The 24537-nt window shown below is 45.2% G+C and overlaps 1 pseudogene; it reads right to left on the reverse strand.

Annotated features, from left to right (window-relative positions):
* Nucleotides 1-1198: 1198 nt before the first annotated feature.
* Nucleotides 1199-1316, reverse strand: LOC124552902 (annotated as a pseudogene).
* Nucleotides 1317-24537: the final 23221 nt, after the last annotated feature.

The following is a 24537-nucleotide window of genomic DNA, read 5'->3' on the forward strand; positions in this document are numbered from 1 at the left end:
TAATAAACAAAAAAACCGTGTTTACGTACAAATGGCAGTGTGGGACATTGGTTCGTTATATGTTACGTCGTAAAACCAATCTTCGGGCTCCGTTCGGTACGGTAGGAATAAGAATTTTCCATTAGGAACAAATGAAAAGTGTACCGATGTTACAACCTGGAAGCAACAAATCTTACAAATAACTGACATACATGAGAAATTTGGCAGTGAAGGGAAGCCCAGGTCGTAAAAATTGGAGAGGGAGACCAAGACTTGAATGCAGTAGGCAGGATGCAGTAGTTCAGCTGAGACGAAGAGGGACGGGATAGGCTAAAGTGGAGTACTGCATCAAACCGACCTTCGGACTGAAGACCATAACAGCAGCAACAACAACAACAACGACGTCAGGAAAATCGTTCCGTCGTCCACCATGACTTAACAACAACCGCACCTTCGTGTACGAACATTTACTCATTCTGCCAGACGCTGCCAGACAAAAAAATAAAGCAGCAAGAGGACGTGGTAGAATGTCACTTAAACTTCATACATGTACACACCACCGGCAGGTACGTAAGAGGGTTAGTCGAATGAAAACGAAGGAAACACTGCAACATACTCCATACAGTGCGGATCTTTCTCCGTGTCATTTTCACAGTTTTGGCGACCTGAAGAAAGACATGCAGTTGCAGTCGGGTGAGGGAGTGCTGGAGTGGGTGCGGTTGTGGATCCGTCAGCTGCTGACTGTGTTCTTCGAAACATGATTGATTGTCTCGCCTCCCAGGGGGATAAATGTCTGTGGTGATTACTTTTGAATGGAACCAGTACATGGTCCCGTTGTGGCGAGTGTACGGTTTTCATTTGAATGCCCCTAATAAATGATTAAAACTGCAATTTTCTGTGACAGATTGGCCACCGGAGTGCATTTTTTTTTTTTTTTTTTTATGCTTATACAAGTCATCACACATGGTAGGAAATACAGGATGTAATAAGAATGTATGGCTAAACTTTCAGGAAACAACCTCATCAGTAGTAAATTAAACTCCGTCCGAACAGGCCTTGGAAGTCCCAACGTTACCGACCGGCCGTCGTGTCATCCTCAGCCCACAGGCATCACTGGATGCGGATATGGAGGGGCATGTGGTCAGCACACCGCTCTCCCGGCCGTATGTCAGTCAAGTAGCTCCTCAGTTAGCCTCACAAGGCCTGAGAGCACCCCGCTTGCCAACAGCGCTCGGCAGACCAGATGGTCACCCATCCAACTGCTAGCCCAGCCCGACAGCGCTTAGCTTCTGTGAGCTGGCGGGAACGGGTGTTACCACTGCGGCAAGGCCGCTGGCATCCTCACAAGTAGAGGAAGAAAATATATAGACGTGAGTCCGGAAACACTTTATTTCCATGTTAAGAGTTCAGTTTCTGCAGCTCTTCAACACATGATTCCTCTTTGAAACGAAGCTTCATCCGTGAATGGCACATCTGCCCTTAAGTGAGGACTGAAGTGTTTCTGAAAGAAGTACCCGCTGAAGTGTGCCCTTGCAGGAAAATCAGCTGCCGATAGTGTCTGCACACGCTGTACACGGTAGGGATACAGCAGGTTCTCACGTAGCACTCTCCAGACAGCTATGTGGTCGACGTTAATTGTTGCAGCTACTTCACTTACGCTGACACTAGGGATGACTTCAACTGCACGAAGAAGTTTCTCCTCCAGATGAGACGTGCTCATCCTTCTGTGTCTTCCCCAGTAGCCAGTAGTAGGCTTTAGCGCCCCATGCTTCCTAAGACGACGATCAGTCGCCGTAAACGTCGTCCTGTGGTGACACTGGCGTCCTGGAAATTTGTCCCGATACAAACGCCAAGTGCCACGGTTATTACCATCTGCTGATCTGTACAGCAAATGGGCATCTTCCACCTATGCATTTGGGTAAACTTCCATTACATTATGCCGCAATCGAGTCCTTGGTGGACATTAAACTGATGACGCTAGGTGCTTGAAGCAAGTAGAGCAATGAGGTTACAGCACGTCAACACGAGCAATGACTTGAATCACATGTCAACATTACATGGGTTCAATTGGAGCAGCAAACACTGACGGTGTACCTAAAAATTAAAATTTACTGTACATTGCAGCGAGAAACAGCCTAAAGGATATTTTGAACATTTCATGTAAGAAAGGTTTCATGTAATGCCGGTACGGTGTGTTTCTGAGTTTCCCATGGTTAATGTGATTATGAAGAGAAGCAGAAAATGAGCTGAATATCGAAATGAAGCACTTCCGGACCCATGTCAGTATAAGACATTTAATGCGTCTATGCGTCAGGAATATTTCTTGAAAAATTGGCTACAGTTTTTGTTACACCCGGATAAGGGGCGTCAAAGGCGTCAGACGTTGTGTGATCACTGTGGAAGACACGGAGACGTCACATCCTCGTGTGAGACAGCGTTATCAGCACCTGGGTTTGAAAGGCGTCCCACTATGGGTCTCCGTTTGTCCGGGTGGTGGAATTCTGAACTATCCAGATTTGTGACAGTGTCCCTAGCGGGAATTGCTTGGAAATGCGAGGGCAGACCTACTTGTCGTCTAGGTTACGGCGACCACGTCCGACCAACAGAATGGAAGATCGCCGCATTGTGCACGAAGCATATCGTCACCCTTCGCGTCTGCGACCACCATCCGAGAACAAGTAATGGACTCCGCATACTCAGTCATCCTGCACTATTGGACGTAGACTAGCAGCAGCCGAACTAGGAACTTAACATCCCTTGGGTAGCCTGCCCTTACCACCACAGAAATAACGCCTGCATTTGGAGTGGTACTGTGATCGGAATGCTCAGACTGCTAACGGATGGTGCCGCATTATGTTGAGTGATGAATTGCTGTTTTTGCATTGCCGTGGATAATCATCGAGTTTGGCAGCAACTTGGGGAGATCCCATTCTTCTGATGTTTTTTACTCCTGGCGTCATGGTGTGTGGTGCTGTTGAGTACGGCTTCGGTCCACAGACTTAGGGAACTCTGGTGGCAGAGCAGTACGTCATGTACATCCTGCGTCCTCAAATGTTAACTCTCATGTGGCAGCATTGTGGTGCCATTTTTCAACAGAACAGTGTTCGACCACATATAGCACGTTTTCTATGAACTGTCAGCGTGGTTTTGAGGTATCGACCAGAAAGATCCCTTTATGTGTTGCCAACGGAACATGTACACAGTCTCAGTATAACGCACGGAAAAGTCGTGCGGGAACGTTTACCCGAAAGTGAATGTCAAATGGATGACGATGCTGACGACGCCACTTTGCAGTAGGGTAAATAAGCCTAGAAAAGATACAGGGATGTTGAACTAATTACAACAGTTGAGGGGAAGCTTACGTCAGGAGACGGTACAACGGCTCTTCACTCCCTTCCCAACCTAATCAGTGCACTCATTCTTACCAGAGGGTGTACAACGTAAGACCGATAAGTGGGCTCATGCTGGCACTTTCTTCGAAAATTTGATACAATTCTGTAGCCACTGGAATAACATTACATACCCCTCAACCGGTGAAGTTTCATTTCATCCCTCCACCTCCCCTTTTGGGTGGTTCACTTTTTATGTCTAGCAATGTATTTTGGAAGGTGATCTTAGCTGTTATAAGACACGGAGAAGTTTTACAGAGTCCTTTATCCAACAATGTCAAATGGCTGATGATGATGATGATGATGATAACCACACTTCGCTGTACGGCAAGTGACCCTAGAACGGATACAGCGAGTGGCCGCCTGGTTGTACATGTTATCAGCCTGCGACAGCGGCTGGCTTCGCCGCTGGTGAAAGCTACCAGAGAGCTGTTTCGCGAGTGGCGAGACCGGAGAACGGACAGCCCCGCGCGTGATAACGCGGTCGGATCGTAAACCAGTGTGCTCCTTTGTGGGCAGCGTCGCACGCCAGCCGGGGAGCGGGCGTTGGCGCACTGAGCGAATAGGTGTGACCTCACGCGCCCTGGGTGCTGCAGATTAGACCCGTGGCCCGTGGTATACCGCACTCGGTTCTCGAACAGGCTGCCAGGTAAGCGCCAAACGCGGGCACACTGGTGTTCCCCATCTAACAAGTTCTTTAATACCTCCTGGTTGTTTAAAAATGTGTGCTAAATCAGCTCTTGAAAGTGAGATGTTTCCGTTCCACGAGCAATTGCTCCGGCGACTGAGCTATCCAACGACAGTTCACTACCCGGTAGAAGAGAGATACTGCCGGAAATGGAGTTGCGAGTTGGGTCGTGTATTGTGCTTGAATGGTTATTTCGCAAGAGCACTTGCACCCGAACCAGCCAAGGTCCCAGCTACGAGTCTTGGTTTTACCCACAGTTTTAAATTCCAAATCAGTGAACGCTTCAGTATACGATGGTCGTTCAATAAGCAATGTTCCACTTTTTTTTCTCAGTACCTATTTTTTGTTAAGAGTCATAATTTGGTGACAATATACATCAACATGTCTTGTCCATATCCTGTTTTTCTACGTTGTCTCCATCACGTTCTATAGCTGTGCGCCAACGTTGTGGAAGAGCATGTATTCCCTGCTGGTAAAAGCTCTTTTCAGGTAGGCGTGGGAGCGGCGCAAAGAAATGGAAGTCCGAGGGTGCCAGATCTGGACTGTAGGATGGATGAGGCAAATGTGTCCGACCCAATTTGGCGATTTGTTCCCGGGTTCACAGACTTGTGTGTGGGCCTACATTATCTTGTTGGAACAAGATTTCTGCTGGATTCTTGTCCTATCGAACGGTTCTTGATTTTATTCATGGTTTTCACGTATGCCTCTGAACTGATGGTTTACACACGTGGCATCACATCCACGAGAATGGGGCCATCATAGTCCCGGCAGACCGTCACCATGACTTTTCCAGCAGAGGGGTGTCCTGAACTTCTTCTTTTGAGGTGAATGAGGATGATTCCACTCCATCGACTGCCTCTTTGTTTCCGGCGCAAAGTGGTGCACCCAGCATTCGTCCCCCATAATGATCCGTGTCAGAAATGCCTCTCCGTTGGTCTCAAAACGCTTTGAATATCCGAGAGTCTCGATCATTGCAGACCCACTTCCGATGCTGACCACCAACTGTAGACCCAATTGTGGAGTTTTGATGCGCCGGTCAGCACGAATAATACCATCCGCACGATTCAGCATGTCTGGAGCAGTGGCTGTGACAAGGCGTCCAGAGCGTGGCTGATCGTGGAGCTCTGTTTCTGCATTTCCTGACGCCGTAACTTTCTTCATCCATCGCCCAACTGTACTACTCTCAAGTGCAGCTTCGCCATACACTGCACACAAACGTTTATGGATATTCACCCCGGTTTCTTTTTCTGCACACAAGAATTCAGTAACAGGACGGTGCTTGTAACGTGAATCGTATGTAGACGCCATTTTGACGCTGTACTACAGCTCTGCCATCTTCCACAGCGGTTCGAAACCTCACCGGCGCACAGAACAAACATGAAGTGTGAAGAACCAACAAGGACGTTTGTCTATGTATATTAACGGCTTTTTAAAAAAATTTGGGGCATTCCTTACTGAACGACCCTCGTAGAATGAAAAGTCATTCTTAAACACTTACCTTCACTTCCTGCTCTATGCTGTTTATCGTTCGCAAAAAAAGGGAGGAATATTAGTATTCCACATCTACATAAGGACGCTCGAGTAAAACAAGTGGACCATGTCTATATTCTGCATGTGTAGGGAAACTTCACTAAAATGCCTGTACTATGAGCCGTCGGCGCATATCATTTGGTGTTTCAGCAGATATTAGCAGCTTCTTTTTTGCATTGTTTAGCTGGAGTCTTCTATACGAGGACCAGTGCCCACTCCGTTACAAAAAAAAAATAAAAAAAAAAATGTTGGAATTTTAATTGCTCATTCGATAAAGCGGTCCCATATTAGCCTAGTCGGATATTTGTTTTAGGAATGTGTGTTAACAGGGATAGTACAGCTACCGCCATGCAGCAGCGCTGCTCAGTCGCTGTTGGGTTGGTGCTATTATTCGTGTTTTACTATCTACATCTACATCTACTACATCTACATTGATACTCCGCAAGCCACCCAACGGTGTGTGGCGGAGGGCACTTTACGTGCCACTGTCATTACCTCCCTTTCCTGTTCCAGTCGCGTATGGTTCGCGGGAAGAACGACTGTCTGAAAGCCTCCGTGCGCGCTCTAATCTCTCTAATTTTACATTCGTGATCTCCTCGGGAAGTATAAGTAGGGGGAAGCAATATATTCGATACCTCATCCAGAAACGCACCCTCTCGAAACCTGGCGAGCAAGCTACACCGCGATGCAGAGCGCCTCTCTTGCAGAGTCTGCCACTTGAGTTTATTAAACATCTCCGTAACGCTATCACGGTTACCAAATAACCCAGTGACGAAACGCGCCGCTCTTCTTTGGATCTTCTCTATCTCCTCCGTCAACCCGACCTGGTACGGATCCCACACTGATGAGCAATACTCAAGTATAGGTCTAACGAGTGTTTTGTAAGCCACCTCCTTTGTTGATGGACTACATTTTCTAAGCACTCTCCCAATGAATCTCAACCTGGTACCCGCCTTACCAATAATTAGTTTTATATGATCATTCCACTTCAAATCGTTCCGTACGCATACTCCCAGATATTTTACAGAAGTAACTGCTACCAGTGTTTGTTCCGCTATCATATAATCATACAATAAAGGATCCTTCTTTCTATGTATTCGCAATACATTACATTTGTCTATGTTAAGTGTCAGTTGCCACTCGCTGCACCAAGTGCCTATCCGCTGCAGATCTTCCTGTATTTCGCTACAATTTTCTAATGCAGCAACTTCTCTGTATACTACAGCATCATCCGCGAAAAGCCGCATGGAACTTCCGACACTATCTACTAAGTCATTTATATATATTGTGAAAAGCAATGGTCCCACAACACTCCCCTGTGGCACGCCAGAGGTTACTTTAACGTCTGTAGACGTCTCTCCATTGATAACAACATGCTGTGTTCTGTTTGCTAAAAACTCTTCAATCCAGCCACACAGCTGGTCTGATATTCCGTAGGCTCTTACTTTGTTTATCAGGCGACAGTGCGGAACTGTATCGAACGCCTTCCGGAAGTCAAGAAAAATAGCATCTACCTGGGAGCCTGTATCTAATATTTTCTGGGTCTCATGAACAAATAAGGCGAGTTGGGTCTCACACGATCGCTGTTTCCGGAATCCATGTTGATTCCTACATAGTAGATTCTGGGTTTCCAGAAATGACATGATACGCGAGCAAAAAACATGTTCTAAAATTCTACAAGAGATCGACGTAAGAGATATAGGTCTATAGTTTTGCGCATCTGCTCGACGACCCTTCTTGAAGACTGGGACTATCTGTGCTCTTTTCCAATCATTTGGAACCCTCCGTTCCTCTAGAGACTTGCGGTACACAGCTGTTAGAAGGGGGGCTAGTTCTTTCGCGTACTCTGTGTAGAATCGAATTGGTATCCCGTCAGGTCCAGTGGACTTTCCTCTATTGAGTGATTCCAGTTGCTTTTCTATTCCTTGGACACTTATTTCGATGTCAGCCATTTTTTCGTTTGTGCGAGGATTTAGAGAAGGAACTGCAGTGCGGTCTTCCTCTGTGAAACAGCTTTGGAAAAAGGTGTTTAGTATTTCAGCTTTACGCGAGTCATCCTCTGTTTCAATGCCATCATCATCCCGTAGTGTCTGGATATGCTGTTTCGAGCCACTTACTGATTTAACGTAAGACCAGAACTTCCTAGGATTTTCTGTCAAGTCGGTACATAGAATTTTACTTTCGAATTCAATGAACGCTTCACGCATAGCCCTCCTTACGCTAACTTTGACATCGTTTAGCTTCTGTTTGTCTGAGAGGTTTTGGCTGCGTTTAAACTTGGAGTGGAGCTCTCTTTGCTTTCGCAGTAGTTTCCTAACTTTGTTGTTGTACCACGGTGGGTTTTTCCCGTCCCTCACAGTTTTACTCGGCACGTACCTGTCTAAAACGCATTTTACGATTGCCTTGAACTTTTTCCATAAACACTCAACATTGTCAGTGTCGGAACAGAAATTTTCGTTTTGATCTGTTAGGTAGTCTGAAATCTGCCTTCTATTACTCTTGCTAAACAGATAAACCTTCCTCCCTTTTTTTATATTCCTATTAACTTCCATATTCAGGGATGCTGCAACGGCCTTATGATCACTGATTCCCTGCTCTGTACACACAGATTCGAAAAGTTCGGGTCTGTTTGTTATCAGTAGGTCCAATATGTTATCTCCACGAGTCGGTTCTCTGTTTAATTGCTCGAGGTAATTTTCGGATAGTGCACTCAGTATAATGTCACTCGATGCTCTGTCCCTACCACCCGTCCTAAACATCTGAGTGTCCCAGTCTATATCTGGTAAATTGAAATCTCCACCTAAGACTATAACATGCTGAGAAAATTTATGTGAAATGTATTCCAAATTTTCTCTCAGTTGTTCTGCCACTAATGCTGCTGAGTCGGGAGGTCGGTAAAAGGAGCCAATTATTAACCTAGTTCGGTTGTTTAGTGCAACCTCCACCCATAATAATTCACAGGAACTATCCACTTCTACTTCACTACAGGATAAACTACTACTAACAGCGATGAACACTCCACCACCGGTTGCATGCAATCTATCCTTTCTAAACACCGTCTGTACCTTTGTAAAAATTTCGGCAGAATTTATCTCTGGCTTAAGCCAGCTTTCTGTACCTATAACGATTTCAGCTTCGGTGCTTTCTATCAGCGCTTGAAGTTCCGGTACTTTACCAACGCAGCTTCGACAGTTGACAATTAGAATACCGATTGCTGCTTGTTCCCCGCATGTCCTGACTTTGCCCCGCACCCGTTGAGGCTGTTGCCCTTTCTGTACTTGCCCAAGGCCATCTAACCTAAAAAACCGCCCAGCCCACGCCACACAACCCCTGCTACCCGTGTAGCCGCTTGTTGCGTGTAGTGGACTCCTGACCTATCCAGCGGAACCCGAAACCCCACCACCCTATGGCGCAAGTCGAGGAATCTGCAGCCCACACGGTCGCAGAACCGTCTCAGCCTCTGATTCAGACCCTCCACTCGGCTCTGTACCAAAGGTCCGCAGTCAGTCCTGTCGACGATGCTGCAGATGGTGAGCTCTGCTTTCATCCCGGTAGCGAGACTAGCAGTCTTCACCAAATCAGATAGCCGCCGGAAGCCAGAGAGGATTTCCTCCGATCCATAGCGACACACATCATTGGTGCCGACATGAGCGACCACCTGCAGATGGGTGCACCCTGTACCCTTCATGGCATCCGGAAGGACCCTTTCCACATCTGGAATGACTCCCCCCGGTATGCACACGGAGTGCTCATTGGTTTTCTTCCCCTCTCTTGCTGCCATTTCCCTAAGGGGCCCCATTACGCGCCTGACGTTGGAGCTCCCAACTACCAGTAAGCCCACCCTCTGCGACTGCCCGGATCTTGCAGACTGAGGGGCAACCTCTGGAACAGGACAAGCAGCCATGTCAGGCCGAAGATCAGTATCAGCCTGAGACAGAGCCTGAAACCGGTTCGTCAGACAAACTGGAGAGGCTTTCCGTTCAGCCCTCCGGAATGTCTTTCGCCCCCTGCCACACCTTGAAACGACCTCCCACTCTACCACAGGTGAGGGATCAGCCTCAATGCGGGCAGTATCCCGGGCAACCACAGTCGTAGTCCGATCAGGGGATGCGTGGGACGAGCTGGCCGTCCCCGACAAACCCCCATCCCGACCCCCACAGTGATGCCCATTGGCAACAGCCTCAAGCTGTGTGACCGAAGCCAACACTGCCTGAAGCTGGGAGCGAAGGGATGCCAACTCAGCCAGCATCCGAACACAGCAGTTGCAGTCCCTATCCATACTAAGAACTGTTTTGCTAAGAACGTGTGAACTAATCTACAGAGAGCGCAAACAAATCGACAAAATTTAAACGGTTATTAAAATACAAGATTGCCTAGTAAATGCAGTAATGCTGCTACTTGCGCACTGCTGACACTGCTCGGCGGCGGAAGGAGACTAAGCGAAATTACACTATTCAGGTACTAAAACACGATGCTACACTCTCAAATACTATAATACGCCCGAAATTTATTAATTAAACAATGCAAGTACCAAAAACACGCAAAGAAATTAAGAATTAAACTATGTAACAAATGAGTGAGCTAGGAGTATACGACTTGCTGCTCAGCTGCTTATCCAACGGCGGCAGGGAGCACACTGACTGCGACCAACCGACACTGGCCGTTCAAAACAAAACAGTAGACAAACGACTACGCGAATTTACACTATTCAGGTACTAAAACGCGATGCTACAACTCTCAAATACTATAATACGCCCGAAATTTATGAATTACACAATGCAAGTACCAAAAACACGCAAAGAAATTAAGAATTAAACTATGTAACAAATGAGTGAGCTAGGAGTATACGACTTGCTGCTCAGCTGCTTATCCAACGGCGGCAGGGAGCACACTGACTGCGACCAACCGACACTGGCCGTTCAAAACAAAACAGTAGACAAACGACTACGCGAATTTACACTATTCAGGTACTAAAACGCGATGCTACAACTCTCAAATACTATAATACGCTCGAAATTTATGAATTAAACAATGCAAGTACCAAAAACACGCAAAGAAATTAAGAATTAAACTATGTAACAAATGAGTGAGCTAGGAGTATACGACTTGCTGCTCAGCTGCTATTCCTGGCAATACACATCGCTAACCCAGATATAGATTTAGACTAGTGTGGGAGCACTCTCTCTCATAGGCACGTAAAATTCTGATTTAAAATGTTTATATTTGTAGTGATAAACAATCGGACGCTTTCTGCTGACACTGGGCGTCAAGAAGGACATAAGGAGCAGCAGGTGTTCGGGCTCATTGCTGCTGTGCAAAGCAAAAACTAAATTGCAAATATCTACCGAAATGCAAAAGGAAATGTGCCTGACGACTCACAGAAAAAACATCTGGTCTGCAGAGATGCTTATCAGCATTTCTGGGATTTAAAAGACGACGTCATGAAAACTGTCAGACACGCACAAAGATTACACATATCAGTGGATAGAATATTTCTTCAAGTTTGGATTCGTAATAAGCGATGTGGCGTGATCACGAAGCAGTATTTGTCACAAGTGGAGTTGATTCCATGTTGCACATCATTACAGTTTCCACATTCCGCGTTAATTGGCTGAAATAAATGTCTTTTAATAAACAAACTTCATGTCAGAAAATGACCAATTAACCCCTCTGGGCCGGCCGGGGTGGCCGAGCGGTTCTAGGCGCTACAGTCTTGAACCGCGCGACCGCTACAGTCGCAGGTTCGAATCCTGCCTCGGGCATGGATGTGTGTGATGTCCTTAGGTTAGTTAGGTTTATTTAGTCCTAAGTTCTAGGGGACTGATGACCTTAGAAGTTAAGTCCCATAGTGCTCAGAGCCATTGGAACCTTTTTTTGTTTTTTAGGGTCTCTGGATCTCATCGATAAACAGAAAGAACAGTTTCACAAGATGTTTGAGGAATCCATATTGATTCCTGTAGGTGCGGTACAGGAATCACTTTATCGATCACGCTAAGGCCTTCAATCATCACCAACATCATTATCCACGATTGTGGCCATCGTAGCTACCACCTTTACCATTGGTATCTCAAGTCACCGAATCAGTTGTTCATTTCTTTTTGTTTCTTCATTCTTACTTCAGTAGACAAATAAATAAGTTAAAGAGCACACCTGCTGGCTCTGGTGGCAGAAACGCCTCAGTTGCGTACCTGCGGTCAGAACTGAGCTGTCTACGCGCCCGCATTATACAGGTCGGCCACCGCCCTGGGGCGATCTGTGTTGACCGCGTTTCCACTCCACGGCCGCAGCTGGGGTCCTGTTAACATGTTCTGTGCCACCCACAGCACCTCAGCAATCCATCTTCTCCTCTGAAAGGGCATGTGCTACTAACTGACGTCTGGCGCACTCAGTCAGGCCACCCTGGTGCCTGTACAATTCCGCAACTGCTAAAACTGCTTTACTCACTGCTAGCATTTGCCATCGTTTCAAAATTCCCTCTCACGTATATGTGCACCGGTAAGGTTCTGATTCCGGCCCGAATCAGAATGCTTCAGTGAACGAGGGCTGAACATGCATGTAAATAAAAACGTCTTACCTCAAGGCACCACACAGGGACCACCGGTATTCATACTCTGTACAACGAACTTAGAAAACAAAGTGTGTGATACTCTGAGAGTCTTCATAGAAAATGTTATTGCAATAACTAACTGGGTGAAGGTAGAACGAGCTAGAAGAAGTAACTAGTAGATAATTTCAGTTTCTCTGCCTCTTGAGTAATGTTTTCTTGACATTCCACGATTTGACCCGTAGTAGTACAGAGAGAAGTAACAGGATAGAAGGTTCAACTTCTCATCTTTTCCAAAGCGGACGTGAATCTCTCAAACACGGAAAATGGTTTATTGCACAACAGCTCTGGGTCGAACGGACATCTAAAGCACGGATACACTTTACCTGTGATGAACACTTTAGAATCCTGATACTTTGATGTAATAACTTGTTTATTTTGAACGTTAACAAAATTTAAAAAATGAGAAAAACTTGTTTCAATAACTGATTACTTTAAGTTTTAAATCTAACCCCAAAATCATAACGAACTTTTTAAAAAAGTGATTAGAACCGTAAAAATTTGGTAAAAAGGAAAAGCAACGCGCTTATTCAGTACCTGTGGAACATCAATGCTCCGCGGATCATAGTTTGGGAAACCCTGCTCTAGATAGCAACGTTTCGGACCCAGCTTTATGTCTCCAGTAGAAAACCAATATAAATGAATTATGGCGAATTCCACGATGCTTCCTTTGAAAAAGTCACGCCCTGTTTCCTCCCCAACATTTCTAGTAACAACCTCGTCGTCGGCTAGAAGTTAAACCATCGTCTTTCTTTTCGTCTTCCTTCGGTTCCTGTTGAAAGATCACAATGCATGACGGAGAAAACCAGTAGTATTGTATAATAAATCGTCATAGGATGTTAGTGTGCGACTATTCCTCGACAGGAAACTATGACAGCCCATGACAGCAGGCCCTATACTATCTAACCAAAAGTATGAACCTATGTAATGCGGATTTGGAGGCGGACTGGCCAGTATAAAAGAAGGGGGCAGTATTGTGTCTTCAGCGAAGAGGCAGTAGCAGCAGATGGGTTAGTCACGAGAGCTCAGTGACTTCGAACGTCAACTAGTCATTGGGTGTCACCTGAGTAACGACTCCATCAGAGACATTTCAACACGTCTTAAAATCTGCGCAGGTTGACTGTTGATGACGTGATTGTGATTGCAAACGCGAAGGAACAAATACAGATAAACAAAGACCGGCCAGAATTTATGTACTAGCGGACAGGGGACGTCGTGCACTGTGGTGGGTGGCTGTAAAAACTCACACGAATTCAGCGGAACGAAGTACTCGCAAATTACAAAATGCTACCAACAGTCGTCCAGCTAGCACAATGTCAGTACGTAGGGAGTTAAAAAGAATCGTGTGCCATTTTCGAACAACTCCGGGTTAACCCCACATTTCTGTAATCATTTCTAAGCCACGAATGATATGCCGTAAAGAGTGAAGCCACTGGGCAGTGAGTGATTTAAAACGAGTGACTTCGAGTGATGAACCACGTCACACACTGTGGCAGTCAGAAGGGCTCACGTTTGAAAAATGCCTGGAGGGCGTTACCTGCTGTCATTTGTTGCGCCTACAGTGAAGTACAGAGGATGTAGTTGACGGCGTTTCTCGTGGTAGGGGTATGATCCCCTTGTTATATTTAAGAAAACCTTAATTGCCGAAGGATATGAACACAAAAAATGGTTCAAGTGGCTCTGAGCACCATGGGACTTAACATCTGAGGTCATCAGTCCCCTGTAACTTAGAATTACTTAAACCTAACTAACCCAAGGGCATCACACACATCCATGCCCGAGGCAGGGTTCGAACCTCTGACCGTAGCGGTCGCGCGGTTCCAGACTGAAGCGCCTAGAACCGCTCGGCCACACCGGCCGGCGATATGAACACAATCTACATCATTGTGCATTGGGTACAACAGAGGACCAGGCTATGATTTTTTGTAAGCATGGCAATGCACCCTGTCAAAAAGCAGCATCATCGAGGCAGTAGCATGCATACAGTGACATCCCTGAAAGGGACTGGCCTACCCAGAGTACCGGCCTGCACCCAGTGGATCACCTTTGTGGTAAGGTAGAAAGTCGACTAAGCTCCAGCGTCGAACATCACCAACTTCTCTGGTTACGGTTCTTGAGGAAGAATGGCTGCCGTTCCTCTGCACTCATTGAGACACCTCATTGAAAGTGTCCCCACCAAGCTGTCCCAAAGGCGAAGAAGAGTGGATACCCCTCATATTAATGTCCGGATACATTTGACCAGACTGCCTACATATCAAGATCTATCGACTCAGTTCCTAATCTTGTTACCACTCCGTTCTGTAGAAAAAAAAAAAAATTGTTCAAATGGCTCTGAGCACTATGGGACTTAACATCTTAGGTCATCAGTCCCCTAGAACTTAGAACTACTTAAACCTAACTAACCTAAGGGCATAACACACATCCATGCCCGAGGCAGGATTCGAACCTGCGACCGTAGCAGTCCTGTGGTTCCGGACTGCAGCGCCTACAACCGCACGGCCACCGCGGCCGGCCGTTCTGTAGAGTCCACTTCGTCACCACTTGTACTGCAGTCATTGAGCTACAAATAACAGTGTTTGCCATCTGTCAGTGTGGTGCTCCCTTGCCGTTCACGGCAGTGATTCTTTTGCGTAGTCGTTGCCAGTGTATAGTCTTGTACCATGGGAAGCAAGGGAGGATGTTGTTTGGTGACTAGTACCCTCCTTCAGAAATGGTTCAAATGGCTCTGAGCACTATGGGACTTAACTTCTGAGGTCATCAGTCCCCTAGAACTAAGAACTACTTAAACCTAACTAACCTAAGGACATCACACACATCCATGCCCGAGGCAGGATTCGAACCTACGACCGTAGCGGTCGCGCGGTTCCAGACTGTAGCGCCTAGAACCGCTCGGCCACCCCAGCCGGCTGCCTCCCATCATTGGCGATGATGTTCCGCAGACGAATAGTGAAATTCTGCATGATCCGTAGAGGTATCAGAACATAGATGCTGTCGATGCCCTCCTGAGTGGCTGTTTTCAGCTCAGCAATGATTTTGGGGTTATCGCTGTACACCTTGTCTGTTAAAACATTTACTCCACTGTGGGATGTCCGCCCCTGACAGCTGAGTGGTCAGCGTGACAGAATGTCAATCCTAAGGGCCCGGGTTCGATGCCCGGCTGGGTCGGAGATTTTCTCCGCTCAGGTACCGGGTGTTGTGTTGTCACAATCATCTTCATTTCATCCTTATCGACGCGCAAGTCGACGAAGTGGCGTCCAATCGAAAGACTTGCACCAGGCGAACGGTCTACTCGACGGGAGGCCCTAGCCACACGGCGTTTCATTTCATTTCCACTGTGGGATAAGACGGTCAATACCTTCATGTAGAAATGTTTGCGGCTGCCTAAGGAGCCATGATTGTACCCAGGCGTGCATCTCTTCGCTCGAAGGAAATCGAAAGCCGCGAGTATCTTTCTGCGAGGCTCCAAGAATGTGGGGGATGTGTAAGGGCTTCCTAGCGAAACTTCTGCGGCGTACCCGAAACAACAGGAACGCCAACTCCGGGAAAGTGATGATCTTTCTCTTTGACTTACACCGTTATCAAAGACATTGTTCCGACTGACTGATACACACTTTACCAAAACAAAAGAATGTTGATTTACATATTTTCACGTTAAGCCTTCAAAGTCGTTAGAATTACATGTAACATAGACAGTTAAGCTTGAAATAATGAATTTTGTGGGGTATAGTTTTATACGAATTTGTCTACTTTGCAAAAGAAATTACCGACACCCACTGGTATCGAAGGTTTCATAATGTGTATCAGGCTTGATTACACGAAACGGACGGTTGCTTTCAGTTAATCTCATACAGATGCCCTGGGCTGTCCTGTGACATCAGAACCAACTTTTATTATGTATAATTTTTGATTATAGCTTACAAAACAAATTTTGTCCGAAGCAATCGATTTGGAATAGACCGTGGAATTTATGGGAAAGAAGGTCGTCTGCAGTAGAATTGTACGACAAGTGCAGTACACGTATGGTGGACATCGAACCCAGTACCGCGGCCTAAGACGGCCGGCAGGTGGTACGGCAGCTGCGGCGCGCACGCGCCCCGCTGTGAGCTGTTTTATAGTGAGGCGGCCGGGCTGATAAGGCAGTCTTGTCGCGCGACCGAGACAATGGCCCACGGCGAACGGCCAGTCGTAATTGAATTGTTCGCCGCAGGCGCTGCCAGCGATCTTTAAGAGTCCAATTATAAATGACGCGTAAAGGCCACGCCACTAAAGATAAAGGTCGCCAATAATTGAAAAGTCTCTGCCGATACGGCAGCCAGGCTCTGGCTGTTTTTAATTGGCCGATGGAAATTCTCTAATTATAAACGTCGAACTCTGGCGATAACCGTATGACGGATTCATAGTATTCAATATCGAATACAAGACGACAGAGAAACACGACCAGTCTTATCCCCATTAATGCACATTATCACATTAGCGAATGATATATGCTATATGTATCTCGTCTTCTCGTTATGCTATATTTACTTTTTTTACTGTACTTTTTCTGTTTTGTCCTCCGTGTGGTGACGACTTTTTTCATTTTAAGCGACACTTCGCTCTGGACAACATCGGCCGCCTTCAAATGTGTGGGAACTCTTATCGGACTTAACTGCTAAGTTCATCAATTCCTGAGCTTACACACAACTTAACCTAAATTATCCTAAGGACAAACACACACACCCATGCCCGAGGGAGGACTCGAACCTCCGCCGCGACCAGCCGCACAGTCTATGACTGCAGCGCCTAAGACCGCTCGGCTAATCCCGCGCGGCTCGGCCGTCTTGAACGGACTGGTTTGGGGTTGCCAGAGAGGGAAAGTACGAAGGAGACCATAACATCGTCGTCGGAGTACTAGCTCGGAGGGAAGAAACCTTTCGCCAGCATCTGTAATTTTTTCTGTATTACTCTGCTACTATGGTATTTAGTTTCAGACAATTTTTAGATATCCCTGTGCCGCGCTGTACAGTAGTACAACAATAAAGAAGAAAACTACAGCTACAGTCAGTATCATATAATTTAACCCTGTCCACTGCGGAACGCACTATCGTATGGGTTAGGCCTGAAATTTGTCCTGGCTTAATGACATCAGTTTCCTTCGTAGTTCCGGACTGCGACGGTTGTGTGTGTCACCGGATTCGGTTTGGCAGCTGTTTCATTCCAAATTTTTGACCAACAAAACAATATGTTTTTCTACATTTCGCCACGTTATTGGAGACTGAGAATATTTCATTTAACATATGTTAGGTGTCTAAAAACATGCACGGAGTGCCAGCTGGCGTTTATACCCTTCTGAAAATTCAGTAGGCCAACAATGCTAGTCACTTCTTGAAGAAACTATCACAATGTGCATTTTCTCATCGTATTTATGTGATTCTAGCAGTCATAATGTATGGAAACTGGTGCATATTAGGTAATGGCCTGATAAATTTTCTCTCAGGGTGGAAAGCGCTAAACATTTTGTCGCATCAGTCGACTCGAGTTAAATGAACACCTAGGAGTTTTAGTTCTTAGAGCTGTTTTTTTATTTACCAGTAACCAATACTTCGTATTGATGGACGATAATGCTCGACCTTATAGGGTGGTTGATGTTTTCTTGGAAATTACACATATGGCGTGGCCTGCTTGCCCCTCCTGACTTGAATTCCATGGAGAATGTCTAGGATGCACTAGGGAGACTGCTTGCATCACGTCAGAAAGCACCAACCGCTCTCCAAGGCTGCGAGCAGCTCTGCAGAAAGAATGGGCGCTATTGCCTCAACATGAGACTGATAATATGATTGACAGCGTGCCCCATCGTTTGTCAGGCCTGTGTTGCTGCCAGAGGTGGTCACACCCCATACTGAGCACATTAACTAATTTGTCGAAATGTGTGTGTGCAAATCCGTTAAGTTGGAGAAAAGGAAGAAGATTTTTGTCTACCGTTATGCATGTTACAGTTGTTTGCTGTCACCTATTTATACTGTTTTGTGGCAACCTTGCAAAATTTCCATTTGTTGCTTTAGTTTTGAACGCCCGTATATTTTACAGCCAGTTCTGATTATTTCTTTCATAGTATGAAAATTTTTCTGCGGTTGCCTGCAATTTAAAATAACGTGCATTTTTATTCAGTTTAGACTTTCGAGCTAGAGAGTAGTGTCCTTGTGAAAGCGACCGCACGGTAGGGTTGGCTGCGTTTCCGCAGAACTCCTCAGACACGCCAGCGCGTGCTATTCCGATGGCGAGGAGCGACATTTCTTTCTCCTCTCCTGCACTTCTTTGTCCGCCACCGCCGCTGCCGCCGTGGTGATGCATTTCGCTCGCGCGGTTCCTTTTGTGTGCCGAGGCGCGGCAGATGAGCTGCGGTAGCCCGAAGCGGCGTCGGGTTTGTGTGGCCGCAGATAATGGAATAATACATGTGTTTGCAAACACCAGGAGAAGAGATTCCGCAGCAGATTGCACAAGGCAAACGCTTTTAATAGCCTTTGGGAAGATATTGTCACCAGCTGCTAGCGCAAAGGCCAGTATTAGATTGTTATGAAGCTTGTTTACGTTAGATTCGGTCGTAACACACATTGAAACCTGCCGGTCTCGGTCGCGTGCAAGAATAGGTAAGCAAGTTTTTCAGGCATCTCAACGTTTATGACGTCATATCTCCAGAACTGCATGTCGTTCAATCGTATTGTTTTGCAGGTACGTTCAGTGACGTACGCAGACGCTTTTTGTAAAGTATGCTTTTAATCCTCTCGACCTCCCATTGCTGCCCGAGGTGGAAATACGGCGGCGAGACACGTACAATCTAACAACTGTTTTCAGATGTTTCACTGATTTCAATGTACGTTCACACGAGCCATAAAAATTGCAGTTTGCCGACTACGACACATGCCGACACTGTCTTCTGGTAGCATAGTGCCTACACGAATTACAGTCACATGTACGGCAATGTTTGCAGCAGAGCATTTTGGGAAAGGAAATGCTCCCGCTATGATCACAAAATGGACGATAGCGAGTGTGTGAAAGTGACTGCTGCTCTCTTGCATTTTCATTCCACAAAGATAAACAGTTAGCAAGACAAAGAGAAATCGGGCTTCGAGAACGGAACCCTGTAGGATCAGTCTGTTGCCTGTCTGTCTGTCTGTCTGACTGACTGACTGTTCAAAAGCTTCTTCTTTCTCAGCAGCTTGCGTCAATATATTAAAGCCTATGGCCCCTGACGGTGTAATAAATGTATGCTTCGACTGTTCAAAAGCTTCTTCTTTCTCAGGGGCTTGCGTCATATATGAAGGGTCTGTGACCCCTGACGGTGTAATAAATGTATGCTTCTAAGTCAGTGCAACCAAAAGATACGACCGTTTATGTTAAATATTTTGATAATCGCAATTTCAGTCATCATACCTATAAGGTACCTCCCTTTGGCGTAAAATCATGAAATTTATCAGGAAGCAAGGTTGCATAGCACAACTGAAGGAAATATCCGAAAGTTGTTAATTTGTAATTGTATCATACGGAAAAATTTTTTGTCCTTTTTCCCGACCGTTCGTCCGAACATCTGTTAAGAACCATTTTTCTTAGTAGCTGATAGACGTATCAAGTTTAAATTTATGTCATATACTGAGATCTATTGCCTTTTGGTGATGCAAAATATTTAAACTTCTACGTCATTGCAATCAAAAGATACACCCATTTATGTCATATATTTTGATACTCATCAAAACCTACAACACAGGAAGAAAATTTCACGGTACGAGTAAAGGAAAAAAAATTCTAAAATTGTGAATTTACTATGGTACCAAACGGAAAAGAATTTTTTTCTCATTTGTTATCCATCTGTCTATCCGTCTGTTGAGACTCCTTTTTCTCAGGAACGGGTAGAGGTATCAAATTGAAATTCGTATCACTTAGTAAGATTCACGATCCCTTTGTGGGATTTAAGCTTGTACGTCAATGCAGTGAAAAGATACGGCCAATTATGTCGCATATATTGGTATATTGCCAGTATCGATATCGATAACAGGCAAAATCGGCGAAATTTTCTATTTCCGGGATGGATGAACTGTCTGTATCGATATTTAAGTTTGCACGGAACTCTCCGTGCGCGAATTCTACTCACACTAATGCGGATCTTTGTTGAAGTCAGAGAACAGCATTCTAAACTTTAACTGGTGAAGTGATGCTATACACACGCCTTTTTCCAGAATACTGTGACATGATGTAAATGTAGTACATCCGACAGTTGGTAATACCAGTAACAATATGTATGACTGTCTAGCAGGTAGACCCACATTGCCGATCACCCTTCACTTTTTGGCTGGTAGCGACTCATACATAAAGTGTGATGCAGGGTCTAATACTGTAAAATGAACTTCTGATCGATGATCGATACGTCTCTTGGTACCATGCGTTTGCAACGCTTTGGTTCAAATGGCTCTCTGCACTATGGGACTTAACTTCTGAGGTCATCAGTCCCCTACAACTTAGAACTACTTAAACCTAACTAACCTGAGGACATCACACACATCCATGCCCGTGGCAGGGTTCGAACCTGCGACGTAGCGGTCGCGCGGTTCCGGACTGTGGCACCTAGAACCCTGGGCCACCTCGCCGGCGCAACGCTTTGGTGGAAGGACGCGAGGATCTCATTAAAGTCGTTTGGAATCACAATCATCTGTTTTGTTAATATTTTATTGACGCTCAGCAGAACAGTGAGAGAACTATTAACTTCACAAATGCGATGGGCTACATCTACGACCGGCGCTGTGCGACGTGAAATGTATACAAGTGTGGTAACAAAATAAAAAATAAAATAAAAACAGAAAAGGTTGGCAAATTGCTGGTCATGAAACACACATGATGAAGAATGTAGCACAAAATTATGGCTCCCTGATGCAATCTGCAGATTTACGAAGACTCGTATTGCATGACTGGCTGGGCGTGTCCCTCAGTAAGAACGTTGAGCCGCCTGTCCATATGTTCTTTCATCTGGACGCCAATTCGGCGATTTTCTCGCCCTTAACCTACACCGAAAGGGGACCTACAATTTAACGTGGAATCCGAATCCTGTGTCACTCCTAGCACATCTCACATCATTTATGAGGTAAAGGCCTGTGTAAAGGCACACTGATCACTCACGGTGTCTGACCGGGATTCAAACATACGGCTCACATTTTACCACTACACCACAGAGGTCGATTGCAGATTTTTTTTTTCATTTTTTTTATTTATTGGCTTTGAGGATGTATCCATAAAGCCATCTTAATAGAGAAACGTTGTTTAAGACGATACGAACGTGAGGAAAACACAACAGCCAGTGCCCAAGCGGAGAATAGCTCCGATCCGGCCGAGAATCGAACCCGGACCACGCAGCTTCTTAAGCGGATGCCTCCAGATGTTGATAAAGAATAAGTCTGTAAATTTTCTGTCGAATGGTAGGCCGACAGCGAGTGATCAGTCGGTTTATTCGCGGAGGATACGCCTAAGACGGTGCGGCTGGTCCCGGCGGAGGTTCGAGTCCTCTCTCTGGCATGGGTGTGTGTGTTTGTCCTTAGGATAATTTAGGTTAAGTAGTGTGTAAGCTTAGGGACTGATGACCTTGGCAGTTAAGTCCCATAAGATTTCACACACATTTGAACATTTTGAACATTTTTGATATGCCTAATTACACACGAAATCAGCTAATAGTCTTTTGCTGGCGCGTGTCCACAGACACTATGAATTTCTGGAAGTTGTTTTCCTGTGTGGGTTGTAGTTTTATTTTGAAATAACCATTTTATCTCATAATTCAGCGATTAGCTTATTTCGCACTCTTGGGCATTATGAAGATACATGACAATAAAACATAGATATACAATGATATGTTCTACGCATCCACCACAGTAGTTACGGGCACAACCATCACAGACGTGAAATCCGTATGTAAAATTGAAGAAAACTCCTCTAAGATGGTTTTGTCGCTGTGGCAACCTGTAATACTTTAGTTTGACTATTTCTAATGGAAAAACGCATGACGTGGTCATATTATTACTTGAACAGTTATTAAGGCTATAGTGAACTTTTATAACGTGATATTCCATTTGGAAAAACAATACAGCAGTGACAAGACTTCAATATGAGAGTAGAATAAAACTTAAATGCTAATATGATCAAGAGCTATTGTTATGATGTGTGTTACGTACGAACTTAATAAACGAAGAACATGGAATGAATTGTTGTTGATTCAAGGCAACATTTCCACTTAAAGTGAAGGACTGATGACTTTGACACTTTTTCTTATAGGTAACATAGGTTTTCTATGAAGAGTTTTCTCTCTAATTGCCCATGTTCAATCACTGCAAACCAAACTATTTCAGTATGAATCAATAAAAATATAGTGCCAGGGACGTTACAGATTTTCGTCGGATAATTATTCAGGCTGGTGGAATATAGTTATAACAGTAATTTCATACGAGTTCGCCATTGAAAGAAGAATTTAGAATCCATTTATTAGCACTTGGCAGAAATAATAAGAAATTAACAAGGATCCCAGAAACTGAACTTCGAAGCCGAACTAAAATGTCACTTAAGTAAAACACACAAATGCATATGCATTGATCACAAATATTACAAAAACCCTAGAAAATTATGAAAGAACGCGCTTGAACTAATAGATCTGCACTTAGATATGAATCAGTAATACGGTGAGGAAGTTTCGCGAGTCATGGCTCGATAGTTCAGTCGCAAAAGGTGAAACTTTCGGGTTATACTCTCGGTCCGGCATGTAGTTTTAATCTGCCAAGGAGTTTTAGCTATGAATTTAATTTTTCTACTGAAGTCTCTGCGGAACTATTCTGGCTAGTAACAATACCAGCTTGAGAGTTGAAGACAAACACGTCGTACCAAAGCAGTTGGCACAACAGTGTCCTCCAGAACGGCGTCCAGGTTGGTAATGTGTTCCTTGACTTTTGGACAGTAGAGCTTACTCTACGGTTCCCATGATCCGCCAGTTAATCTCGCAGTACCAAGTACAGGAAAGATTGAGTATAGTGGAATCTGTGAATGTCACCTGCTATCAATTAGAAGCGTGTACTGAGTGCGTCTAGTGCCTATACAAGAACCAACTGACACATGAAAAGAACAGAAAAATGAAAGTACGTGATAAATCACAACATTATACAGGGTGATTCAAAAAGAACTCTGCAACGACAAAAGGCAGAGCTAAGCACTATCTGTCGGCGAATTAAGGGAGCTATAAAGTTTCGCTTGGTTGTACATTTGTTCGCTTGAGGCGGTGTTGACTAGGCGTCAGCGTCAGTTGATGCTAAGATGGCGACCGCTCAGCAGAAAGCTTTTTGTGTTATTGAGTACGGCAGAAGTGAATCGACGACAGTTGTTCAGCGTGCATTTCGAACGAAGTATGATGTTAAACCTCCTGATAGGTAGTGTATTAAACGTTGACATAAACAGTTTACAGAGAATGGGTGTTTGTGCAAAGGGAAAAGTTCTGGACGGCCGAGAACGAGTGATGAAAATGTAGCACGCATCCAGCAAGCATTTGTTCGCAACCCAGGAAAATCGACTCGCAGAGCTAGCAGAGAGCTGCAAATTCCACAATCAACTGTATGGAGAGTCCTACGAAAAAGGTTACTTATGAAACCTTACCGTCTGAAATTGGTTCAAGCACTGTCTGCAGCTGATAAGATTAAAAGAATCGATTTCTGTGATTTTATCCTTGCTCAAATGGAAACAGATGAATCTTTCGTTTCAAAGATTGTGTTTAGTGATGAAGCAACTTTCCACACTAACGGGAAAGTCAACCGTCACAATGTCTGTATATGGGGCACTGAGAATCCGCGGGAAACAACTCAGTATGAACGTAACTCGCCTAAGGTGAACGTTTTCTGTGCCATTTCAGCCAATAAAGTTTTTGGTCCCTTTTTCTTCGAAGGTGCTACTGTAACTGGACTACAGTATCTGGAGATGTTAGAGAATTGGCTGTTGCCTCAGCTCGAACAAGAAGCACAACAATTCATATTTCAGCAGGATGGAACGCTACCACATTGGCACTTATCTACCCGAGGCGATGGATCGGCCGCCAGGCAGCCCGTGACAGAGCACTTCATCACTGGCCTCCAAGAAGCCCTGATCTTACCCCCTGCGATTTCTTCTTATGAGGGTATGTTAAGGATATGGTGTTTCGGCCACCCCTCCCAGCCACCATTGATGATTTGAAACGAGAAATAACAGCAGCTATCCAAACTGTTACGCCTGATATGCTACAGAGAGTGTGGAACGAGTTGGAGTATCGGGTTGATATTGCTCGAGTGTCTGGAGGGGGCCATATTGAACATCTCTGAACT

Source organism: Schistocerca americana, chromosome 10 (assembly GCF_021461395.2).
Source record: "Schistocerca americana isolate TAMUIC-IGC-003095 chromosome 10, iqSchAmer2.1, whole genome shotgun sequence".
In the NCBI taxonomy this organism is placed as follows: domain Eukaryota; kingdom Metazoa; phylum Arthropoda; class Insecta; order Orthoptera; family Acrididae; genus Schistocerca; species Schistocerca americana.